Below are 19,977 nucleotides of genomic sequence, written 5' to 3' on the forward strand. Positions count from 1 at the left end.
CTTCAGTTTTAACAGATAACTGATTTGGATGGCGAAGCCACATGACTGTTTGGATGACTTGAGCATATTCTTCAAGATGTTAAAAAGAATATATCTCCAATTTGCTTTCTTTTCACCCATGATTATGGTCATTACCTGGAATTTTTCGAGTGTAAGAGCAGCATAAGAACCGGCTTTTGCTAATATTCCCTTTGCCACGATATCAGCTAACAACTGAATTTCTGGTTTCAGTTCCTTCTTTGGATCGGAAACCTTGATTTTCCGTCCATCAGCAGATAGTCGAGACTGCATTTCTTCAATGTCATGAGTTTTTACTTCAGAAAAGCTGACATAACCATCAGTTGGCAAAGAGAAGATTTCTCCGAAAGCTTCTTCAGAAAGGAGTAGCAACTGATCATTGATAGTCACAGAGATAGTGTCATTAGCAGTGATAAATCCCTTCCGATAGAATTCATTGACCTCCTTGAGGTATATCTTCTGAGAAGATTGTCCCAAGAACATCCTGAGACCTGCCGACTCAAGCTTTAGAAATACATTCTTAACGTCTGCTTCTTGAATCGATAGAACCGAGTTAAAATCGATGACCATCGCATTCAAGATATGGGCTGGGATCTGGTTTGCCATTTCGGAAAGTGTAGTGATCTGCAAATTGAAGAGAATAAGTTCTGAAATTTGTATACTCTTAGAAACTGATTGTAATTGTGAAGAATAGAACTGAAGTGAAGCGGGCAAAATGCTTTTGTTCGTGACTATTCAAATTCTGGACACGTGTCAGCCCGGGAAAAATTTTGAATAAAAATGTGTGTACGTGTGTTGTAATCGTGTGTATATAATAATGAGCGGTTTTAAAATATGCCACATCATAAAAATTTAGTCACCTCATTTGATTTGGAATATAATAAGTTTTTAATTGGTTAACTTATGTGGGAAGATTTGTAAAATTTTCAAGCTGAACAATCAGTTGGGAAACTGATTCAAGTCAGTTGAGAATTCACAAACGATTGTCTTCTCAGTTAACGTCTTAAAAACTGACATTCCCCCTAAATTGGTGCATATAATAATTAAAGTAGTGCTACAAAATAATTTTAAGAGTCAGAGAGGTTATTGGTTTTGCTGAAACGTTGACGACTCTTCAGCTTTCTTGATATTCTGCTATAAATAGAAATGGCTCAATTAGTTTTAGACATATCATCCAAAATATTCAAGATAAAAAATGTCTGATACGGGTGACTCAAGTCTTTCTCCCTTTTCTGTGGAGGCCAGGAAGGCTGAGATAGAAGACGAAGTCTTCTATGAAAGTCTGCATTACTGGGAGCGATTGCAGGAGCTTGAGCTCTTATACAACTCTGGGGAGGCCACCACTCCTGAATTGGTGGCAGAACTGAATCAAGTGCGAAAGAACTTGAATATTGCTGTGTGGGTGGACGTCATCAAGGACGGTCACATGTATCAACTGATGCTCCGCAAGGAATTGAAGATCATGAGGCGCATAGCTCATTCTCACAGCTTTCTCATGACTGCTCCTTCTTCTCTATCTGTTTGGCTGAAATTTTGGATAATTGTTGTGGAGGAGAAGTATGATGATGTAATCCAGACCAACATTTATAAGTAATGAAATATTTATCTGGTTTTAACTCTGTTTTTCTGCAAATGATATATTTCATCAGCTGTGATATGTAAACAAATGAACTGATGAGAGACTAACTGTCATAAGTTGATCATGAACTGGGACTATTTAAACAACTATTAATAGAATTCAAACTGGTGTCAGTTGACAATGAACAACTGATAACTTAAAGTCCTTGGTAAATGTGAGAGACGCATTGATTAACTTGAGACTCTTCAGCTTCTCCAACGTCATTTTCCTATAAATAGGATGATAGTGATAAAAATGTGATGCAATATCAGTTCAAAAATATTTCAATATGTCTGATTCTGATGCATGCAGCAGCACTCATGTTCATGTTACTGAGCAGTCAACCCCTCGTTTAAAAGATATCAAGAGAAAGATGCAGATATATGTTTTTCAAAAGGTGATGTTAACATGGGAAAAGATTCATGAGTTGAAGAGGGTGAGTGACAGTGGTGCTATTCCTACTCGTGCTCAGGAGGCAAGAGCACTGAAATACCTTGCACGTTTTGAAGTGAGGCATGTTAGGGATTTGGTTGAAGACAAATGTCTTTTGGAAGCGATGCTATGGAAGGAGTGGCATGTTGTTGATAAGATTTCGAAATCTATGGCATTTGCTAGAGTTCGAATTTATGAGTTAAATGATTGGGTTAGGGCGTGGCTAGATTCAGTTGATTCCATGATATCTTCTGTAAAATGGGAACGTTGGTATTCTTAATGAAGCGTTATTTTCAATTTGTTGTGTTCTTATTTTCTGCATATAATTCTGTTAGTGAAGCAATATTACTAATAATTTCTAAGATAAATCAATTAAACCAAGAATATTTCGAAAGTAAGAAAACTTAGCCTCGGGTAATGGTTTTGTGAAGATGTCAGCTGCTTGCTGTTCAGTTGAAATATATTCTAGTCGAATATCCTTCTTTAATGCATGATCCCTAATGAAGTGATGCCTGACATCTATATGCTTGGTCCTTGAGTGAATAACTGGATTATAAGTGATGGCAATTGTGCTGGTATTATCACAAAATATGGGCGATTCAGTTGACGTTACTCCATAATCCTTCAGTTGTTGCTGAATCCAGATCAGTTGTGCACAACACCTACCAGCAGCAAGATATTCTGCTTCTGTTGTTGAGGTAGCTATGGATGTCTGCTTCTTGCTGAACCAAGAGATCAGTCTGTCTCCTAAGAACTGACAAGATCCACTTGTACTTTTGCGATCAAGCTTACATCCTGCATAATCTGCGTGTGAATATCCAACTAAATTGAAGGTGGAGTCTTTGGAATACCATAGCCCAACATTTTACGTGTCCTTAAGATATCTCAGAATTCTTTTAGCAGCTGAGAAATGTGATTGCTTAGGATTTGCTTGAAATCTGGCACACATACAGACAGCAAAAACAATATCAGGTCGACTGGCTGTTAGGTACAACAATGAACCTATTAATCCTCTATATAATGTCGCCTCTACTGATATTCCCCCTGCGTCAGTATCTAGTTTAACTGATGAGCTCATGGGAGTAGTTGCAGCTGAGCATGATTCCATACCAAATTTCTTTAGCAACTCCTTTGTATATTTTGTTTGACTAATGAATATACCAGTTTCCAGTTGCTTCACTTGCAATCCAAGAAAAAATGTCAGTTCACCCATCACGCTCATTTCAAACTTTTCCTGCATTAACTTAGCAAACTTTTCGCACAATTTGGGGTTAGTTGACCCAAATATTATATCATCAACATAAATTTGAACTAATAGAATATGATTATTTTTAGTAAATTTGAACAAGGTCTTATCAACTGATCCGACTGTAAAGTCATGATCAGTTAGGAATTTTAAAAGAGTTTCGTACCAAGCCCTGGGAGCTTGTTTAAGACCATATAATGCTTTGTTCAAATAGTATACATGATCAGGAAGTTTGTGATTTACAAAACCTGGAGGTTGTTCAACATATACTTCTTCTTGTAACTGACTGTTTAGGAATGCACTCTTCACATCCATCTGGTAAACTTTGAAGTTTTTGTGAGATGCATAAGCAAGAAATATTCTGATTGCTTCCAATCTTGCAACTGGAGCATACGTCTCATCGTAGTCAATTCCTTCTTCTTTCCTATATCCTTTTGCTACTAGTCTTGCTTTGTTGCGTATAACTGAACCGTCCTCGTTTATTTTATTCCTGTACACCTATTTTGTACCTATAATGGTTTTTGAAGTTGGTCTTGGAACTAAGTTCCAGACGTTATTGTGAGTGAACTGATTCAGCTCTTCTTGCATAGCATTTACCCAGTTAGGATCAGCAAGAGCTTCATCAGTTTTCTTTGATTCCATTTGTGAGACAAAGGCTGAATGAATAAATAAATTTAACATTTGATTGCGAGTTCTTACTGGATCAGATGGATTTCCTATTACCAATTATAGTGGATGTGATTTTCTCCATCTGTACTCAGCATTCGTTGCATCTGCAACTTCTTCAGTTGGTAACTGAATGCAGTTTTCAGCTTCAGTTGATGCCTCGTCAGCTGATATTTGAATATTATCATTTTCCTTTAATAACTAATTGTCAGCATTGACTTCCTGCTCATTTAATTGATCCAATATCTCTGGTTCTGGTGTTTGAAGGATGTTTTGATTATTATGATTTTCATCTTTGTCATCATCTTCCAAACTGATATCTGAAAATCGATCAGCTAGCTCAACTTGATCAGTTGGCTTATCAGTTAGTGCAGTTTCATCAAAATCAACATGCGCAGATTCTTCAACATTTAAAGTTTTCTTATTAAAGACTCTATAAGCTATATTAACTGATGAATATCCAAGGAATATTCCTTCTGCAGATTTGGCATCGAATGCTTTTAAGTAATTTTTACTATTATCATGAATAAAACATCTACAGCCGAATATTTTGAAATAAGTGATTATACTTTTTCTTCCATGCCAGATCTCATATGGTGTTTTCATATGATTCTTATTAATCATTGATCTGTTCTGAGTATAACATGCAGTGTTTACTGCCTCCGCCCAAAATCTTTGAGAAATACCAGAATCAGCAAGCATTGTTCTAGCAGCTTCTTTAAGGGTTCGATTTCTTCTCTCAGCTACACCGTTTTGCTGAGGAGTTCTTGCTGCTGAGAGCTCATGCTTGATTCCAGAATTTTCTAGAAAGCTTGAAAGTGTTTGATTGATGAATTCAGTTCCTCGATCAGATCTGATTCGATCAATCCCAACTGATTTTTCATTTAAAAGTCTTTTAAAGAGTTTAATCAGTTGTGCAGCCGTATGGTCTTTGGATTTGAGAAAGATAACCCAAGTAAATCTTGAAAAATCATCTACGACCACCAAGGTGTATTTCATTCCCCCTAAGCTCCTGACTGATATTGGACCGAAGAGATCCATGTGCAATAGTTCTAAGCATCGGGATGAAGACTTACAGCCCTTGTTTTTGAAAGAAGATCGTACTTGTTTTCCATACTGACATGCTGAGCAAAGTTTTTCTTTTGAAAAATTTATTTTGGGCAAACCAGTTACAAGTTCATGTTTACTCAGATAGGCAATGGATTTAAAGTTTAAATGATTTAACCTTTTATGCCACAACCAGTTTTGAGATGATTTTAAAGCAATAAAGCAGACTGGTGCATGAGGCTGTTCATTCCAACTGACTTTATATGTGTTTCCACATCGTTTGCCAGTTAGTATGATTTCATCAGTTGATGTTTTAACTGAGCATGAGTTTTTATCAAATTGTACCGAGAATCTATTGTCGCATAACTGACTGATGCTAATCAAGTTATACTTCAGATTCTCTACTAATAAAACATCTTTAATAGTAAAGTTACCATGGATAAGCTTACCCTTATCCACGGTTTTACCTTTGAAATTATCTCCGAAACTGATGTTTGGACCACTATATTTGGTCAGTTGAGATAGCATACTTGCATCTCCTATCATATGTCGTGAGCAACCGCTGTCCAAATACCATATTGAATTTTTATCTGTACCTGTTACCTGCAAGCACACACATAATATGATTTGGTACCCATATCTATTTGGGTCCAAAACTTATTAGTCCCTTTGGAACCCATACTTGGATTAGTCTAACTGACTTTCCAGTAGCTGTATTCCAAATGGTTTTTCTCGGCTTTTGTGTGCTTGGTGAGTAGTGTACAGTTGATACAATATGTGTTTTAGTCTTATTCAACTGATTGTTCAATCTGTTTCTCTTCTGAACTGGCTTGCAGTTATAGTAATTGACATAGTCATTCGAATAGTTTTTGTGAAATCTTTTTGATGACCCGCTTTGTGAATCAGTTGAAAGCTTTTGGCTATAGCCAATCCCATATCTTCTAGCCTTGTTCAACTTCTCAGTAGGTTGTTCAATCAGTTTACTGGGCTCAATTTGTTCTCGTACCACTGCTGATTTGACAAAGTGAATGTACTTCCCTTTGTTCATTGTCAGCTTTGGTTGAGTATCATTTGAAAACGTTTCTCCTTGATTACTGAACCCTAAACCCGTTTTATCAAAAACTGATTTTTGTGAATTTTGCATCTCATTCAGTGCAGTAGACGACTTATTCCAAGATTGAATGAGTTCAGTCTGTTTTGAATTTTCAAGGATCAATTTCTGGGTCAGTGACTGATCTTTCTTTCTCTCTGCTTTTAACTCAGCAATTTCCCTTTTTAGACTCAACCCATCAACTGATTCATCAGTTTTGGTTTTATTGTCCAAGGGATCATTTTGCTTTGACTTTATTTTCTTAAATGATGATGCAAGTTTCTGGTACTCATTTACCATTTCATGCAATGTTAAAATGAGTTCTTCTCGTGTAAAATCAGTTGAACTAAAATCAAATGCCTGTTAACTTGTAGATTCTGCTTCTGTATCATTGGCCATTAGACATTTGACTTCCTCTTCATCACTTGAGCTATATGAGCTTTCTGGTTCTGATTCGTCACTATCAGTTTCTGCCCATTTGGACTTGTTCTCTTCAGCTAATAGAACCTCATGTTTCTTTTTGTAGGTTTTCTTATCATCTCTGGATCTTCTCTTATGCTCATATGATTTCTTTCTTCTGTCAGTTGATCCTTGACTGTCCTTTTTTGGTTTAGGACAGTCAGCAATATAATGACCTGTTTTGCCACAATTGTAGCAAGCATTTATTTCTTCTTTGGAATTGTTTCTCTGGTATTGCTTCTGAAAGTTTCCTTGGTTCTTTCTCATGAACCTCCCAAACTTTTTGATGAATAATGACATAGCATCATTGCTTAACTGATCGGCAGATTTCTCGACTGAACTGGTTGATTCAGTTCTTACAGCTGCTAGAGCAGTTGTAGCTGTAGGAGTAAATGGTTCTCCTTCTCTGCTCTGCAATTCAGATTCATAAGCCTTTAAATCAGCAAATAGTTCATGAAGTTCGATCTGGTTCAAGCCTTTAGATTCTCTCATAGCCATAGTTTTGACATCTCATTCCTTTGGAAGACCTCTCATCACTTTTAGTGCAACCTCTTTGTTAGTATACACCTTTCCGAGTGCATTTAATTCATTTACAATACTGCTCACCCTTTCATCATACTCATTCATTGATTCTCCAACCTTCATTTTGATATTGTCAAATTTCTGAACAGCAACAGAGAGTTTATTTTCTTTTGTTTGGTCATTTCCTTCATATAACTGAATCAACTTTTCCCAAATTTCTTTTGCTGTTTTGCACATCTTTATTTTGTTGAATGTTGCTTTGTCCAGTGTTTTGTATAGAGTATCTTTGGCCACATTGTCAAGATTGACTTTTCTTTTGTCCTCAGTTGTCCACTCTTCTCTGGGCTTTTGAATTCTCTATGGTGCCCCTTCAGTTATGGCAATTGCTGTATTTGCTTTTAGAAGCTTCATGGGTCCGTCTGTTATGACATACCACATGTCATCATCTTGTGCAGCTAAGTGAGCCTGCATTCTGATTTTCCAGTCATCAAAATCTTCTCTTGAGAACATAGGAATTTTATTGAATGAAGTCATGCTAGCAGATTTATAGATCAGAAGTATTCAAGAACAAGATTCAACCGCTCTGATACCACTTGATATGATCAATTGACGTGTCAAGAGTGTTTAGAAGGGGGGGTTGAATAAACACTCTCAATTAATATTGGTCTTATCGAATTTTTGAGTTCAGTTTGGTGACAAACTGATTCTCGGAATCTCGTTGGTCAATATCAATCAGTTAAACTGAGGTAGTTGCGGAAGGTAACTGACTGACAGATAGAATACAGAACTGAAATAAAATACCCAAGGATTGTTTCTGGATGTTCGGAGAATTCAATTACTCCTACATCACCCCTTCTATCACAAGGATAGGATTTCCAATAAAAGACTTTGATACAATACAACACTTGTACAGACCCACTTCAGTTAGGACTTACCCACTGCCTAAACTGAAACTCTTAGTATTACGAAATGATCTCTGTGCGTAACTGATCTTAGCACTATTGAATTAACAAATATTACAGAGTGCTAGTTTGCTCAACTTATAACCTTGATTGCTACGAATAAATCAAGTAAGAGTGAGATGAGATTTTGACAGAGTAATAGCAAGTTTTGAATGATGTATCGTCACTTCTTTTTTTTCTTCTGCCATATTTATACTCTTCTTTTCCAACTGTAATCTTGAGATAAATTTGAATATTTGTATCCGTTGGTTTCCACTTGATTATTCCTTCGATATTGTTTGCTTCATTTATTGTAATTCGGCGTCTTAATTGCTTTGTCCGGAATGCGTTGTTTTAAGTAGTCTTGGTTGTTGTGCGGTGCTCTTGTAATCTGTTATGTCTTCTTTGTTCATTCCCGAGACATCTTCAGTTGAGAGACTTTGAGGCATTCGGCTGAATGTTTTAACTGATCAGTTTACTCTGTATCATTGTATCAGCTGATTTCAGTTGCCGAATTTGCTTGCGCGTATCAGTTGATTCATATTTTGTTAATCGATTGATTCATGTTTTGTCAAACTCCAGAATCTAGTTTCAAACAGGATATAAGAATAAACATCCCACTCAATGTCGGGTGCGATCATACCAGCACTAATGCCTCGGATCCCATCAGAACTCCGAAGTTAAGCGTGCTTGGGCGAGAGCAGTACTAGGATGGGTGACCCCCTGAGAAGTCCTTGTGTTGCACCCCTTTTCGTGTTTTTCTATTTTTGATTACTTTTTGATAGACGATTTTCGGCTCAAATCATCTGAATCTCGATCGGGACCAGATAAGACATGTGAAATGAAAGTAGCTCGGGCACTGCCAGATTTGGACAAAATTGTAGGCTAATTTGATTGTAAACGGGCAAACGGACGAGACTCATTGCTACGCAATGAGATGACGAGATTTTAGCCGAATTCCTTCTCTAAGACCCTCTAATTTGCGATTTACCGCTTCTGTTAAGTTTTCGTTTCCTCGAGAAATCCGCTTAGGAAGTTCGAAATTCGATTTAGGTTCCATTTTATCGTATCCCAGGCATAATAATAGCTTTGCATTCGTTATTTCCTTCTTTTATTTTTTTTTTCTATTTTCTGGGAACATTTATCGATTTTTGTTGTCGTGAGTCGGTTCTGTGCGGGAGAGTATGACGCAGATCACTCCAGAGACGGTTAACTCATTAAAAACAATTATTTCGACTTTTTTATCCATAATTTACGTAAACGGTCGCGACACGAGGTCTTCCCAGGGTGGTCACCCATCCTAGCTCTGCCATCGCGCGAGAACGCTTAACTTCATGGTTATGATTGGGCGAGAGCAGTGCCGCATGTTGTCCATCGCCGCCCGCTCCACACGTACTCGAGGGATATAAGAATAAACATCCCACTCAATGTCGGGTGCGATCATACAAGCACTAATGCACCGGATCCCATCAGAACTCCGAAGTTAAACGTTCTTGGGCGAGAGCAGTACTAGGATGGATGACCCCCTGGGAAGTCCTCGTGTTGCACCCCTTTTCGTGTCTTTCTATTTTTGATTACTTGTTGGCAGACGATTTTCGGCATAAATCATCTGAATCTCGATCGGGACCAGATAAGATATGTGAAATGAAAGTAGCTCGGGCACTGCCGGATTTGGACAAAATTGTAGGCTAATTTGATTGTAAACGGTCAAACGGACGAGACTCATTCTACGCAATGAGCTGACGAGATTTTAGCCGAATTCTTTCTCTAAGACCCTCTAATTTGCGATTTACCGCTTCTGTTAAGCTTTTGTTTTCACGAGAAATCCATTTAGGAAGTTCGAAATTCGATTCCGGTTCCATTTTATCGTATCCCAGGCATAATAATAGCTTTACATTCGTTATTTACCCCTGGGATGTCCTCGTGTTTCACCCCTTTTCGTGTTTTTCTATTTTTGATTACTTGTTGACAGACGATTTTCGGCTCAAATCATCTGAATCTCGATCGGGAACAAATAAGACATGTGAAATCAACGTTGCTCGGGCACTGCCGGATTTGGACAAAATTGTAGGTTAATTTTATTGTAACAGGGCAAACAAACGAGACTCATTACTCCGCAATGAGCTGACGAGATTTTAGCCGAATTCCTTCTCTAAGACCCTCTAATTTGCGATTTTCCGTTTCTATTAAGCTTCCATTTCCTCGAGAAATCCGCTTAGCAAGTTCGAAATTCGATTCCGGTTCCATTTTATCGTATCCTAGGCATAATAATAGCTTTGCATTCGTTATTTCCTTCTTCTTATTTTTTTTTCTATTTTCTGGGTACAATAATCGATTTTTGTTGTCGTGAGCCGGTTCTGTGCGGAAGAGTATGACGCAGATTACCCCGGAGACGGTTAACTCATTAAAAACAATTATTTCGACTGAAATCAACGTAGCTCGGGCACTGCCGGATTTGGACAAAATTGTAGGCTAATTTGATTGTAAACGGGCAAACGAACGAGACTCGTTACTCCGCAATGAGCTGGTGAGATTTTAGCCGAATTCCTTCTCTAAGACCCTCCAATTTGCGATTTTCCGCTTCTGTTAAGCTTCCGTTTCCTCGAGAAATCGATTTAGGAAGTCCGAAATTCGATTTCCGTTCCATTTTATCGTATCCCAGGCATAATAATAGCTTTACATTCGCTATTTCCTTCTTCTTATTTTTTTTTCTATTTTCTGGGTACATTTAATGATCTGGTGAGATTTTAGCCGAATTCCTTATCTAAGACCCTCTAATTTGCGATTTTCCGCTTCAGTTAAGCTTCCTTTTCCTCGAGAAAAAATGTTTAGGAAGTTCGAAATTCGATTTCAATTCCATTTTATCGTATCCCAGGCATAATAATAGCTTTACATTCGCTACTTTCTTCTTCTTATTTTTTTTCTATTTTCTGGGAACATTTAGTTATTTTTGTTGTCGTGAGCCGGTTCTGTGCAGAACGGTATGACGCAGATTACTCCCGAGACGGATAACTAATTAAAAACAATTATTTCGACAGTTTTAGCCATAATTTACGTAAACGATCGCGACACGAGGTCTTCTCACGAAGGTCACCCATCCTAGCTCTGCCATCGCGCCGGAACGCTTTACTTCATGGTTCTGTTTGGGCGAGAGCAGTGCCGCGTGTTGTCCATCGCCGCCCGCTCCACACGTACTCGAGGGATATAAGAATAAACATCCCACTCAATGTCGGGTGCGATCATATTAGCACTAATGCACCGGATCCCATCAGAACTCCGAAGTTAAGCATGCTTGGGAGAGAGTAGTACTAGGATGGGTGACCCCCTGGGAAGTTCTCGTGTTGCACCCATTTTCGTGTTTTTCTATTTTATATTACTTGTTGACAGACGATTTTCGGCTCAAATCATCTGAATCTGGATCGTGACCAGATATGACATGAGAAATCAACATAGCTCGGGCACTGCCGGATTTGGACAAAATTGTAGGCTAATTTGATTGTAAACGGGCAAACGACCGAGACTCTTTACTACGCAATGAGCTGACGAGATTTTAGCCGAATTCCTTCTCTAAGACCCTCTAATTTGCGATTTAATGCTTCTTTTAAGCTTCCGTTTCCTCGAGAAATCCGCTTAGGAAGTTCTAAATTCGATTCCAGTTCCATTTTATCGTATCCCAGGCATAATAATAGCTTTACATTCGCTATTTCTTCTTCTTATTTTTTTTCTATTTTCTGGGAACATTTATCGATTTTTGTTGTCGTGAGCCGGTTCTGTGCGGAAGGGTATGACGCAGATTACTTCGGAAACGGTTAACTCATTACAAACAATTATTTAAACTGTTTTATCCATAATTTATGTAAACGGTCGCGACACGAAGTCTTCCCAGGGAGGTCACCCATCCTAGCACTGCCATCGCGCCAGAACGCTTAACTTCGTGGTTATGATTGGGCGAGAGCAGTGCAGCGTGTTGTCCATCGCCGCCCGCTCTACACGTACTTAAGGGATATAAGAATAAACATCCCACTCAATATCGGGTGCTATCATACCAGCACTAATGCACCGGATCCCATCATAACTCCGAAGTTTAGCGTTCTTGGGAGAGAGCAGTACTAGGATGGGTGACCCCCTGGGAAGTCCTCGTGTTGTACTCCTTTTCGTGTTTTTCTATTTTTGATTACTTGTTGACTGACGATTTTCGGCTCAAATCATCTGAATCTCGATCGGGACCAAATAAGACATGTGAAATCAGCGTAGCTCGGGTACTGCCTGATTTGGACAAAATTGTAGGCTAATTTTATTGTAAACGGGCAAGCGGACGAGACTCATTACTCCGCAAAGTGCTCGCGAGATTTTAGCTAAATTTCTTCTTTAAGACCCTCTAATTTGCGATTTACCTCTTCTGTTAATGTTCTGTTTCCTCGAGAAATCCGCTTAGGAAGTTCGAAATTCGATTCCGGATCAATTTTATCGTATCCCAGGAATAATAATAGCTTTACATTTGTTATTTTCTTCTTCTTATTTTTTTCTATTTTCTGGGAACATTTAGCGATTTTTGTTGTCATGAGCCGGTTCTGTGCGGAAGGGTATGACGCAGATTACTCCGGAGACGGTTAACTCATTAAAAACAATTATTTCGACTGTTTTATCCATAACTTACGTAAACGGTCGCGACACGAGGTCTTCTCAGGGATGTCACCCATCCTAGCTTTTCCATCGCGCCAGAACGCTTAACTTCATGGTTATGATTGATCGAGAGCAGTGCCGCGTGTTGTCCATCGCCGCCAGCTCCACACGTACTCGAGGGATATAAGAATAAACATCCCACTCAATGTCGGGTGCGATCATACCAGCACTAATGCACCGGATCCCATCAGAACTCCGAATATAAGTGTGCCTGGACGAGAGCAGTAATAGGATGGGTGACCCCCTGGGAAGTCCTCGTGTTGTACCCTTTTCGTGTTTTTCTATTTTTGATTACTTGTTGACAGACCATTTTCGGCTCAAATCATCTGAATCTCGATAGGGACCAGATAAAACATGTGAAATGAAAGTAGCTCGGGCACTTCCGGATTTGGACAAAATTGTAGGCTAATTTGATTGTAAACGGGCAAACGGACGAGACTCAATACTACGCAATGAGCTGACGAGATTTTAGCTGAATTTCTTCTCTAAGACCCTCTAATTTGCGATTTACCGCTTCTGTTAAGCTTTCGTTTCTTCGAGAAATCCGCTTAGGAAGTTCGAAATTCGATTCCAGTTCCATTTTATCGTATCCCAAGCATAATAATAGCTTTACATTCGTTATTTCCTTCTTCTTATTTTTTTTCTATTTTTTGTGAACATTTATCGATTTTGTTGTCGTGAGCCGGTTCTGTGCGGAAGGATATGACGCAGATTACTCCGGACACGGTTAACTCATTAAAAACAATTATTTCGACTGTTTTATCCATAATTTAGCTAAACGGTCGCGACACGAGGTCTTCCCAGGAAGGTCACCCATCCTAGCTCTGCCATCGCGCCAGAACGCTTAACTTCATGGTTATGATTGGGCGAGAGCAGTGCCGCGTGTTGTCCATCGCCGCCCGCTCCACACGTACTCGAGGGATATAAGAATAAACATCCCACTCAATGTCGGGTGCGTCATACCAGCACTAATGCACCGAATCCCATCAGAATTCCGAAGTCAAGCGTGCTTGGGCGAGAGCAGTACTAGGATGGGTGACCCCCAGGGAAGTCCTCATGTTGCACCCCTTTTCGTGTTTTTCTATTTTTGATTACTTGTTGACAGACGATTTTCAGCTCAAATCATCTGAATCTCGATCGAGACCAGATAAGACATGTGAAATGAAAGTAGCTCGGGCACTGCCGGATTTGGACAAAATTGTAGGCTAATTTGATTGTAAACGGGCAAACGGACGAGACTCATACTACGCAATGAGCTGACGATATTTTAGCCGAATTTCTTCTCTAAGACCCTCTAATTTGCGATTTACCGCTTCTGTTAAGCTTTCGTTTCCTCGAGAAATCTGCTTAGGAAGTTCAAAATTCGATTCGGGTTCCATTTTATCGTATCCCAGGCATAATAATAGTTTTACATTCGTTATTTCCTTCTTCTTATTTTTTTATATTTTCTAGGAACATTTATCGATTTTTGTTGTCGTGAGCCGGTTCTGTGCGGAAGGGTATGACGCAGATTACTCCGGAGACGGTTAACTCATTAAAAACAATATTTCGACTGTTTTATCCATAATTTATGTAAACGGTCGCGACACGAGGTCTTCCTAGGGAAGTCACCCATCCTAGCTCTGCCATCGCGCCAGAACGCTTAACTTCATGGTTATGATTGGGCGAGAGCAGTGCCGCGTGTTGTCCATCGTCGCCCGCTCCACACGTACTCGAGGGATATAAGAATAAACATCCCTCTCAAAGTCGCGTGCGATCATACCAGCACTAATGCATCGGATCCCATCAGAACTCCGAAGTTAAGCGTGCTTGGGCGAGAGCATTACTAGGATGGGTGACCCCCTGGGAGTCCTCGTGTTGCACCCCTTTTCGTGTTTTTCTATTTTTGATTACTTGTTGGCAGACGATTTTCGGCTCAAATCATCTGAATCTCGATCGGAACCAGATGAGACTTGTGAAATGTAAGTAGCTCGGGCACTGCCGGATTTGGACAAAATTGTAGGCTAATTTGATTGTAAACGGGCAAACGGACGAGACTCATTACTACGCAATGAGCTGACGAGATTTTAGCCGAATTCCTTCTCTAAGACCCTCTGATTTGCGATTTACCGCTTCTGTTAAGTTTTCGTTTCCTCGAGAAATCCGCTTAGGAAGTTCGAAATTCGATTACGGTTCCATTTTATCGTATCACAGGCATAATAATAGCTTTACATTCGTTATTTCCTTCTTCTTATTTTTTTTCTATTTTCTGGGAACATTTATCGATTTTTGTTGTCGTGAGCCGGTTCTTTGCGGAAGGGTGTGACGCAGATTACTCCGGAGACGGTTAACTCATTAAAAACAATTATTTCGACTGTTTTATCCATAATTTACGTAAACGGTCGCGACACGAGGTCTTCCTAGGGAGGTCACCCATCCTAGCTCTGCCATCGCGCCAGAACGCTTAACTTCATGGTTATGATTGGGCGAGAGCAGTGCCGCGTGTTGTCCATCGCCGCCCGCTCCACACGTACTCGAGGGATATAAGAATAAACATCCCACTCAATGTCGCGTGCGATCATACCAGCACTAATGCACCGGATCCCATCAGAACTCCGAAGTTAACCGTGCTTGGGCGAGAGCAGTACTAGGATGGGTGACCCCCTGGGAGTCCTCGTGTTGCACCCCTTTTCGTGTTTTTCTATTTTTGATAACTCTTTGACAGACGATTTTCGGCTTAAATCATTTAAATCTCGATCGGGACCAGATAAGACATGTGAAATGAAAGTAGCTCGGGCACTGCCGGATTTGGACAAAATTGTAGGCTAATTAGATTGTAAACGGGCAAACGGACGAGACTCATTACTACGAAATGAGCTGACGAAATTTTAGCCGAATTCCTTTTCTAAGACCCTTTAATTTTCGGTTTACCGCTTCTGTTAAGCTTTCGTTTCCTCGAGAAATCCGCATAGGAAAATCGAAATTCGATTCCGGTTCTATTTTATCGTATCCCAAGCATAATAATAGCTTTACATTCGTTATTTTTCTTCTTCTTATTTTTTTTTCTATTTTCTGTGAACATTTATCGATTTTTGTTGTCGTGAGCCGGTTCTGTGCGGAAAGGTATGACGCAGATTACTCCGGAGACGGTTAACTGATTAAAAACAATATTTCGACTGTTTTATCCATAATTTATGTAAACAGTCGCGACACGAGGTCTTACTAGGGAAGTCACCCATCCTAGCTCTGCCATCGCGCCAGAACGCTTAACTTCATGGTTATGATTGGGCGAGAGCAGTGCCGCGTGTTGTCCATCGCCGCCCGCTCCACACGTATTCGAGGGATATAAGAATAAACATCCCACTCAATGTCGGGTGCGATCATACCAGAACTAATGCACCGGATCCCATCTTAACTCCGAAGTCAAGCGTGCTTGGGCGAGAGCAGTATTAGGATGGGTGACCCCCTGGGAAGTCCTCGTGTTGCACCCCTTTTCGTGTTTTTCTATTTTTGATTACTTTTTGACAGACGATTTTAGGCTTAAATCATCTGAATCTCGATCGGGACCAGATAAGACATGTGAAATGAAAGTAGCTCGGGCACTGTCAGATTTCGACAAAATTGTAGGCTAATTTGATTTTAAACGGGCAAACAGACGAGACTCATTACTACGCAATGAGCTGACGAGATTTTAGCCGAATTCCTTTTCTAAGACCCTCTAATTTGCGATTTACCGCTTCTGTTAAGTTTTAGTTTCCTCAAGAAAACCGCTTAGGAAGTTCGAAATTCGATTCCGGTTCCATTTTATCGTATCCCAGGCATAATAATAGCTTTATATTCGTTATTTCCTTCTTCTTATTTTTTTTTCTTTTTTCTGTGAACATTTATCGATTTTTGTTGTCGTGAGCCGGTTCTGTGCGGAAGGGTATGACGGAGATTACTCGGAGACGGTTAACTCATTAAAAACAATTATTTCGACTGTTTTATCCATAATTTACGTAAACGGTCGCGACACGAGGTCTTCCCAGGGAGGTTACCCATCCTAGCTTCGCCATCGCGCCAGAACGCTTAACTTCATGGTTATGATTGGGCGAGAGCAGTGCCGCGTGTTGTCCATCGCCGCCCGCTCCACACGTACTCGAGGGATATAAGAATAAACATCCCACCTAATGTCGGGTGCGATCATACCAGCACTAATGCACCGGATCCCATCAGAACTCCGAAGTTAAGCAGCGTGCTTGGGCGAGAGCATTTCTAGGATGGGTGACCCCCTGGGAGTCCTCGTGTTGCACCCTTTTTGTGTTTTTCTATTTTTGATTACTTTTTGACAGACGATTTTCGGCTTAAATCATCTGAATCTCGATCGTGACCAGATAAGACATGTGAAATGAAAGTAGCTCGGGCATTGCCGGATTTGGACAAAATTGTACGCTATTTTGATTGTAAACGGGCAAACGGACGAGACTCATTACTACGCAATGAGCTGACGAGATTTTAGCCGAATTCCTTCTCTAAGACCCATCTAATTTGTGATTTAACGCTTCTGTTAAGCTTTCGTTTCTCGAGAAATCCGCTTAGGAAGTTGGAAATTTGATTCCGGTTCCATTTTATCGTATCCCAGGAATAATAATAGCTTTACATTCGTTATTTCCTTCTTCTTATTTTTTTTCTACTTTCTGGGAACATTTATCGATTTTTGTTGTCGTGAGCCGGTTCTGTGCGGAAGGGTATGACGCAGATTACTCCGAAGACGGTTAACTCAATAAAAACAATTATTTCGACTATTTATCCATAATTTACGTAAACGGTCGCGACACGAGGTCTTCCCAGGGAGGTCACCCATCCTAGCTCTGCCATCGCGCCAGAACGCTTAACTTCATAGTTATGATTGGGCGAGAGCAGTGCCGCGAGTTGTCCATCGCCGCCTGCTCCACACGTAGTCGAGGGATATATGAATAAACATCCCACTCAATGTCGGGTGCGATCATACCAGCACTAATGCACCAGATCCCATCAGAACTCCGAAGTCAAGCGTGCTTGGGCGAGAGCAGTACTAGGATGGGTGACCCCCTGGAAAGTCCTCGTATTGCACCCTTTTTGTGTTTTTCTATTTTTGATTACTTTTTGACAGACGATTTTCGGCTTAAATCATCTGAATCTCGATCGTGACCAGATAAGACATGTGAAATGAAAGTAGCTCGGGCATTGCCGGATTTGGACAAAATTGTACGCTATTTTGATTGTAAACGGGCAAACGGACGAGACTCATTACTACGCAATGAGCTGACGAGATTTTAGCCGAATTCCTTCTCTTAGACCCATCTAATTTGTGATTTACCGCTTCTGTTAAGCTTTCGTTTCCTCGAGAAATCCGCTTAGGAAGTTCGAAATTCGATTCCGGTTCCATTTTATCGTATCCCAGGCATAATAATAGCTTTACATTCGTTATTTTCTTCTTCTTATTTTTTTTCTATTTTCTGTGAACATTTATCGATTTTTGTTGTCGTGAGCCGGTTCTGTGCGGAAGGGTATGACGCAGATTACTCCGTAGACGGTTAACTCATTAAAAACAATATTTCGACGGTTTAATCCATAATTTACGTAAACGGTCGCGACACGAGGTCTTCCCAGGGAGGTCACCCATCCTAGCTCTGCCATCGCGCCAGAACGCTTAACTTCATGGTTATGATTGGGCGAGAGCAGTGCCGCGTGTTGTCCATCGCCGCCCGCTCCACACGTACTCGAGGGATATAAGATTAAACATCCCACCTAATGTCGGGTGCGATCATACCAGCACTAATGCACCGGATCCCATCAGAACTCCGAAGTTAAGCTTGCTTGGGCGAGAGCAGTACTAGGATGGGTGATCCCCTCGGAAGTCCTCGTGTTGCTCCCTTTTTCGTGTTTTTCTATTTTTGATTACTTGTTGACAGACAATTTTCGGCTCAAATCATCTGAATCTCGATCGGGACCAGATAAGACATGTGAAATGAAAGTAGCTCGGGCACTGCCGGATTTGGACAAAATTGTAGGCTAATTTTATTGTAAACGGGCAAACGGACGAGACTCATTTCTATGCAATGAGATGACGAGATTTTAGCCGAATTCCTTCTCTAAGACCCTCTAATTTGCGATTTACCGCTTCTGTTAAGTTTTCGTTTCCTCGAGAAATCCGCTTAGGAAGTTCGAAATTCGATTCCGGTTCCATTTTATCGTATCCCAGGCATAATAATAGCTTTACATTCGTTATTTCCTTCTTCTTATTTTTTTTTCTATTTTCTGGGAACATTTATCGATTTTTGTTGTCGTGAACATGTTCTGTGTGGAAGGGTATGACGCATATTACTCCGGAGACGGTTAACTCATTAAAAACAATTATTTCGACTATTTTATCCATAATTTACGTAAACGGTCGCGACACGAGGTCTTCCCACGGAGGTCACCCATCCTACCTTTGCCATCGCGTCAGAACGATTAACTTCATGGTTATGATTGGGCGAGGGCAGTGCCGCGTGTTGTCCATCGCCGCCCGCTCCACACGTACTCGAGGGATATAAGAATAAACATCCCACTCAATGTCGGATGCGATCATACCAGCACTAATGCACCGGATCCCATCTTAACTCCGAAGTCAAGCGTGCTTGGGCGAGAGCAGTATTAGGATGGGTGACCCCCTGGGAAGTCCTCGTGTTGCACCCCTTTTCGTGTTTTTCTATTTTTGATTACTTTTTGACAGACGATTTTCGGCTTAAATCATCTGAATCTCGATCGGGACCAGATAATACATGTGAAATGAAAGTAGCTCGGGCACTGCCAGATTTCGACAAAATTGTAGGCTAAATTGATTGTAAACGGGTAAACAGACGAGACTCATTACTACGCAATGAGCTGACGAGATTTTAGCCGAATTCCTTTTCTAAGACCCTCTAATTTGCGATTTACCGCTTCTGTTAAGTTTTCGTTTCCTCAAGAAATCCGCTTAGGAAGTTCGAAATTCGATTCTGGTTCCATTTTATCGTATCCCAGGCATAATAATAGATTTATATTCGTTATTTCCTTCTTCTTATTTTTTTTTTCTATTTTCTGTGAACATTTATCGATTTTTGTTGTCGTGAGCCGGTTCTGTGCGGAAGGGTATGACGCAGATTACTCGGAGACGGTTAACTCATTAAAAACAATTATTTCGACTATTTTATCCATAATTTACGTAAACGGTCGCGACACGAGGTCTTCCCAGGGAGGTTACCCATCCTAGCTCCGTCATCGCGCCAGAACG

General features: G+C 40.3%; 12 non-coding genes and 1 pseudogene across 12 annotated transcripts; all 13 read left to right on the forward strand.

The window, feature by feature from the left end:
* Positions 1 to 8,668: 8,668 nt before the first annotated feature.
* On the forward strand, positions 8,669 to 8,787 carry LOC142513769 (5S ribosomal RNA). Its single transcript, XR_012809697.1, has one exon. It is a non-coding gene; the product is annotated as a 5S ribosomal RNA (ribosomal RNA).
* A 684-nt stretch (positions 8,788 to 9,471) lies between these two features.
* On the forward strand, positions 9,472 to 9,590 carry LOC142516183 (5S ribosomal RNA). The gene has a single exon (XR_012811991.1). It is a non-coding gene; the product is annotated as a 5S ribosomal RNA (ribosomal RNA).
* Positions 9,591 to 11,270: 1,680 nt separating this feature from the next.
* LOC142515891 (5S ribosomal RNA) lies at positions 11,271 to 11,389 on the forward strand. Its single transcript, XR_012811711.1, has one exon. It is a non-coding gene; the product is annotated as a 5S ribosomal RNA (ribosomal RNA).
* Positions 11,390 to 12,071: 682 nt separating this feature from the next.
* LOC142511215 (5S ribosomal RNA) lies at positions 12,072 to 12,190 on the forward strand (annotated as a pseudogene).
* A 682-nt stretch (positions 12,191 to 12,872) lies between these two features.
* Positions 12,873 to 12,991, forward strand: LOC142508334 (5S ribosomal RNA). Its single transcript, XR_012806553.1, has one exon. It is a non-coding gene; the product is annotated as a 5S ribosomal RNA (ribosomal RNA).
* Positions 12,992 to 13,672: 681 nt separating this feature from the next.
* Positions 13,673 to 13,790, forward strand: LOC142510324 (5S ribosomal RNA). Its single transcript, XR_012808443.1, has one exon. It is a non-coding gene; the product is annotated as a 5S ribosomal RNA (ribosomal RNA).
* A 680-nt stretch (positions 13,791 to 14,470) lies between these two features.
* On the forward strand, positions 14,471 to 14,588 carry LOC142516041 (5S ribosomal RNA). The gene has a single exon (XR_012811856.1). It is a non-coding gene; the product is annotated as a 5S ribosomal RNA (ribosomal RNA).
* A 683-nt stretch (positions 14,589 to 15,271) lies between these two features.
* Positions 15,272 to 15,389, forward strand: LOC142514041 (5S ribosomal RNA). The gene has a single exon (XR_012809955.1). It is a non-coding gene; the product is annotated as a 5S ribosomal RNA (ribosomal RNA).
* Positions 15,390 to 16,073: 684 nt separating this feature from the next.
* LOC142517410 (5S ribosomal RNA) lies at positions 16,074 to 16,192 on the forward strand. The gene has a single exon (XR_012813158.1). It is a non-coding gene; the product is annotated as a 5S ribosomal RNA (ribosomal RNA).
* Positions 16,193 to 16,875: 683 nt separating this feature from the next.
* LOC142507231 (5S ribosomal RNA) lies at positions 16,876 to 16,996 on the forward strand. The gene has a single exon (XR_012805492.1). It is a non-coding gene; the product is annotated as a 5S ribosomal RNA (ribosomal RNA).
* Positions 16,997 to 17,677: 681 nt separating this feature from the next.
* LOC142514042 (5S ribosomal RNA) lies at positions 17,678 to 17,796 on the forward strand. The gene has a single exon (XR_012809956.1). It is a non-coding gene; the product is annotated as a 5S ribosomal RNA (ribosomal RNA).
* Positions 17,797 to 18,478: 682 nt separating this feature from the next.
* Positions 18,479 to 18,597, forward strand: LOC142516031 (5S ribosomal RNA). The gene has a single exon (XR_012811846.1). It is a non-coding gene; the product is annotated as a 5S ribosomal RNA (ribosomal RNA).
* Positions 18,598 to 19,281: 684 nt separating this feature from the next.
* On the forward strand, positions 19,282 to 19,400 carry LOC142516858 (5S ribosomal RNA). The gene has a single exon (XR_012812629.1). It is a non-coding gene; the product is annotated as a 5S ribosomal RNA (ribosomal RNA).
* The last annotated feature ends 577 nt before the right edge of the window (positions 19,401 to 19,977 follow it).

The sequence above is a fragment of the Primulina tabacum genome, chromosome 10, assembly GCF_025594145.1.
Source record: "Primulina tabacum isolate GXHZ01 chromosome 10, ASM2559414v2, whole genome shotgun sequence".
Lineage (NCBI taxonomy): Eukaryota > Viridiplantae > Streptophyta > Magnoliopsida > Lamiales > Gesneriaceae > Primulina > Primulina tabacum.